The sequence below is a fragment of the Acipenser ruthenus genome, chromosome 49 (assembly GCF_902713425.1).
Source record: "Acipenser ruthenus chromosome 49, fAciRut3.2 maternal haplotype, whole genome shotgun sequence".
NCBI classification, from domain to species: domain Eukaryota; kingdom Metazoa; phylum Chordata; class Actinopteri; order Acipenseriformes; family Acipenseridae; genus Acipenser; species Acipenser ruthenus.
Genome location: NC_081237.1, coordinates 2,188,363 through 2,193,872, shown reverse-complemented (window position 1 = coordinate 2,193,872; position 5,510 = coordinate 2,188,363). Strand labels below are relative to the sequence as shown.

At 38.7% G+C, this 5,510-nt stretch overlaps 1 long non-coding RNA gene across 1 annotated transcript; it reads left to right on the top strand.

Moving 5' to 3' along the window:
* Nucleotides 1-308: 308 nt before the first annotated feature.
* On the top strand, nucleotides 309-4,129 carry LOC131721878 (uncharacterized). The gene is made up of 3 exons (XR_009319951.1): nucleotides 309-984; nucleotides 2,890-2,959; nucleotides 3,233-4,129. It is a non-coding gene; the product is annotated as an uncharacterized LOC131721878 (long non-coding RNA).
* Nucleotides 4,130-5,510: the final 1,381 nt, after the last annotated feature.

The window sequence follows — 5,510 nt, the reverse complement described above, 5'->3', positions numbered from 1 at the left end:
GGGAGTCAGGGGGGACACGCTGCTGATAGGAAAATCACTCTGGTTATTATCACTCACTTGTATCAGTCATACAACTGATTTCTACCCCCACTTGATATCACTTAGGGAAATCATTGAAGATATACACAGAAGTGTGTTGCAGTACAGCACTGGACTGTTCTGCCTTAGAAAGTAAATGGACAAGTCGACAAGGCCTTTTATTTTCAATTTTTATTGCATGTAAAATTTCCTGGGAATGTATCAGGGTTTATTAAAAATGTATAAAACAGGTGAGGGAACATTCTAAATTAGAAGTAAACCCAAACATTCTAAATTAGAAGTAAACCCAAACATTCTAAATTAGAAGTAAACCCAAACATTCTAAATTAGAAGTAAAGATAACAACATGCCCCAACCACAGCCCAGCGTAAGAGATTAATAACATGGGGATAAATAACAAGACTGTTGAATTTGCAGACGACACAACACTTGGGGGAATGTGAAATCCTAAATGATTAAAACTACATACAGAACTGGGTAGAAACATGGCAAAAGAAATGTCATGTCATCAAGTGTAAAGTGTTACATGAGGAGACCCAGCTTGATGAAGTTCTGAGATCAGTCAGCTACTAGGAACCAGGTGAGCTGAGATGAAGTTTTGAGATCAGTCAGCTACTAGGAACCAGATGAGCTGAGATGAAGTTCTGAGATCAGTCAGCTACTAGGAGCCAGATGAGCGGAGATGAAGTTCTGAGATCAGTCAGCTGCTAGAAACCAGATGAGCTGAGATGTGCTGAATGGCCTCCTCTCGTTTGTGGATTGTCTTCTGTTCTTGTGTATTTGTGCTCATTTGGAATTTGTAAGGATGGGTTTGTTACCATGAATTCCTGCAATTTCTCCGGCAAATACATATCCCTTTGTAGTTGTAGGAAGCATCTTGCAGTGGACTATAGCAGCAATCAGTGTCTGCACACTGTCTCTCACAGGAGTCCTGGCCATCAAAAGGTAAGGCGCTGGGTTTGGAATCGACAAGCAGAGAATGAGCAGCAAGCTAACGTGTGTGAAATATTAAAGTAAATAATTACAGGTGTGGAAGTTTAACAAAAAGGAGCTTACCTTCATTTTTGTTTAACATTCCTGTTACTTTGAATAATTTCTTTAGGCTTGTATATGCAATTTTACCATGAACATTATTTTAAGCATCTCTCCTCAGAAACTGTAAACAAAATAACATCCCCATCAAGCACTTACTCTGATGGAATGTGTTCCTGACTGCAAGCAGAGCCACGTGCTCACGTGCAAATTAACCCCTTAGGGGTCAGGTGGGCATACACAAAACTCAGAGACCATAGAGATTATTGACAGACAGATAGGCTAAACAGCCCTTCAGTTCCTACAGTGCCTGTGTTTCTACAAAAGCCTGTATTTAATCTACTGTTAAATCTGTATATCACTGGATAAACAAAAACACAGCTCAGAGGCAAAAATAAAAGTTTAAACAAAAACAAATCTCGCTCACAGAATACCTCCACCCAAAACAAGTACCATGCTGGTCCTTCCAGCACACGTTCTTCTGCCCTGCTACAATCACGTTAATGTATTTTAACTTTTAATTGTTTGGGATGTGCAAATAATTAATTTGAGAACTTCTTGAATGAATGTTAACGTTAAGCAGCTTGCCTGTGTAGTAATTACAAGATGATGTCATGTTGTACTGTATAGTAATTACAAGATGATGTCATGTTGTACTGTATAGTAATTACAAGATGATGTCATGTTGTACTGTATAGTAATTATAAGATGATGTCATGCTTGCCCGTGTCATGTTGTACTGTGCTTGCCTACAACACATCAGGTATTTTTGGTTTCGTATAGAATATAAGTTAATTTACGAATACAAAAATATAAGAACAATAAATGTAGTGTCTTTGTGATACAAGGTGCCATCAATTCTCTTCATTAATTTGCTGGCCTATACATGTACAGCCAGTCGCTGAACATGTTTAAATCCGATTTCATGTAGTTCAAAGTTCTACCACACCGGTATATAATGTTGCAGAGCCACGACTCCAATTTGATGATGTATCATTAAAAACAAACAATATTCTGTAGATGGCTTTTTCAAAAACAGCCTGAAGAAATTATTCTAGGATTATACTAGGAGTATTAAACAAAAACAAAGGTACGCTCTGTTTTGTTAAACTTCCACACCAATAAATATTCAATTTAATGCATTTCTGTCTTGTTTAGACTCTTTTTGTATAATTTTCTCTTTCGGTCAGAAAATCCTGGTGACTTTTTAATAAAAGTTTGAAGCACCCCTGTGACCCCAGTAGAGCTCTCAGAATCATGTCTAACCTATAAGTACATCTGGTACACCAGAGTGTAACCATTAATCTGTTCCCCTGCAACACTTCTAATAGATGTTGAAGATGTGGAGTTTTTTTACTTCCATCCACTAGGGGCAGAGTGTTGCCAGGGGGCAGGGTAATGGTTACACTCTGGTGTAGCAGCTGTACTTTGAGAGCTCAGGGGTGTTTTAAGAAAAATGTCACCAGAATGGGATGCCTGAAACAGAACATTATACAAAGTGAATCTAAACTACATACATTATGTAACTTTAAATTCCACCCAGGTTATTAAAATCTTGACTTTTCTATGTGGCATTCTGTGTTTCTATCGCATATCACCATCATTTCACAACATCAGAGCTCAATTGCACAACATGAAACACAGAAGTTTGAACAGGTGGTTAGCTCGAACAAGATAGTTATAGTTAATGTTAAATTGAGACTTCCCCTTTATTTTCATTCAGGGTTTTTAAATGGCTTAAGAGTGACTATATTAGCTTTAAATATTACAATAAAATATACAATTCAGCATTATATAAAATGAACCCATTTTTTTCAGAATAAAGAAAGTATTGTTGTCTGCAATACCCAGTCCAGAATGCAGTTCTGCAATGAACTTCCCTGCACAGGTATGCTTTCTGCTTGATTGTTTAACAATACAAAGCCCTGAGGAACATGTCTGAAATATCAGTTATCGTGAGAAATATATTCGTCTTGTTGTTTAGGGTTAAGGTTGGGGTATTTTTTACATACAGGTCACAGGTTAAAGCTAACAAAATAGTCGTTGTTCCACCATGCACATCCAATCATCATATAGGTCTCAAATGTGCAGTTTTGAAAGAAACACATGTTTTATCAACATGCATAATTAATTGCTATAGTATTTTCAATACACATTCCAGGCTCCTATCCCTCTACAAGCACTGAAATGTGAAGAAGAGGATGAAGTGAAGGTGCTGGTAGTGCTGGAGAGAAGCGCTGGACCCCCCCCTGCCGAGGACACAGCCCTGACGAGGGCGGAGGAGAGCGGGGACAGCGACCACACGGACTCCTCGTCAGAGAGCGGGAGCCTGGCCGGCTTTGAAAGCAACTTCAATCCACATTATAAAACACAGGTGCTGACCCACCCTGAACTGGAGGGGGACGATTCACATGATGAAGCCCATTTATAGAAACAGACAAAAAACACTGAGTGTGGAGCAGCCTAAGGGATATGTTAAACAAGGCGATATTGTCAATCACAGCTGACAATAATAGATAGTACACACATTGCCTAGCGTAAATATACACTGGCAACCTTGCCAAAGAAGATCTGACTCATGGGTCTCAGAGTCTCTCCTGGTAAAGGCACGACCGCGTGGTGTGCAGGGTGAGTCGTACAGTCAGAGCAGTGGTGGTTATTGCTGTGTGAAGCTGCTGTTCTTCGCTGGGGATTCCACAGGAAGCTCTGGCAATCCAGTAAGATCGTCAGGGACTATCTCCAAATTGCTGGCCAATGCCTGGTGAGCTCAATCAGACACCTGCAGGACTGTCCTCCAGCGGCCGGCAGCTCACATCCGCTGTGGAGCTCCTGGGTGTAAAGAGGTGATTGGCTTGGGGATCGGAGGATGCCCACTGACCTTCAGTTCTCCTGGTGTTGTCGGGAGTTGCTGCTGTGAGGGGCTAAATTGACTTCTAAATTGGGGTGAAAACTAGAGAGGCAATTCCAAGATGTTATTGTATTTTTCAAGGTTAACAGATGTTATGGAGACTGTACACATACAGAATATTTCCATATTGACATGTCACACAATTCTTAACAGCTTGGCAAATATATATATACAGTATATATATATATATATATATATATATATATATATATATATATATATATATATATATATATATATATATATTTGTGTGTCTTTGTTACTGTAAATGTGTGTAGGCTTTCTCAGCTGTTTCTTGCACTTTTATCAATACAGTAGACCAGAGCTGTCTGACTTATCTAGCTCTCTAGCTTCTCTAGCTACTTCTAAAAATATCACACACAAAGAAAAAGGGTAGTTTACTGAAAAAATGTAACAGCAACTATACTCAGACACTACTGCGGTAGCTTTCTGCTCACAAGACATTTTCACTGCGTTTCCTCCATTCTTAATTCACTCCTATTTTTTGAAAGTAGAGAATCATGTTAGTGTGACAAAATGAAAAGCTTGAAATATGTCATGTAAGTTATTTGGTTCTTGTTTTGTAAAATGTACCTCTTTCAAAAAATAGGAGTTAAATGAAGACTCGAGTAAACTTTGAAAATTGGTCCTGCATGTTTAAACATCAGCATGCTGAATGTTGTCAGACTGTTACAGATTGTCCTTGCAGTCTTTTCAAACTCGTTAAAAACTTGAATTGTGTGCTTCTAAAGAGCCATATTGTATTTGCCATGCATGGAATAGAACAACTGATATGATATGTGTTGGCAACTTTTGCCTAGTGTGAAAAAACATCCCAAAGACCTCATCTCTTCAGTATAGAAACAGAAGTAGCAGAGGGAATTGACTTTATAAAATCCACTGCTTCAGATTTAGCATGGAGAGAAGGAAGAATGAGAGGGTGTAAATGGAAGTTTAGAACAAATGGTAGGAAGCAGTGTTTTACACTGAGTTCAAAATGAGTGGACTAGCACAGGGGTAGGCAACCCTGGTTCTGGAGTGTCACAATCCTGCAGGTTTTGTAGGTATCTCTTAACATCAATTGCTAAATACCTGGAACACATGGTCATTCTGACCAATTAAGCCAATCATTGAATCAATTAGGGCTTGGGCAAAACAAAAACCAGAAGTGCTGTGACACTCCAGGACTAGCCCACCAGGTGAAGCGTCTAAAACACTAAGAACATAAAAAAACTATTAGATTCTGTCCTAACAAATTCGATGCACTAGTCTGGGTGAATGGTGTCCTGGGACAGGATGAGCCTTGATGGCCTTTTTTGTTCCTAAACTTTTCTTATATTCTTCTTTAGCAAATTAATGTTTTTAAATCTAATAATTCATTCTATATCTCTCAAATTGAACAAAGAAGCAGACACTTAAGCTTGCAGTTTGTGGCAAGGATGATTATTACCTTCCGATGAAGGGACTAATAAGAAAAAGTGCATTTGCAGTAAAATGTACATCCTGTTGTGTGGCTTTTCTGTGTATTTCA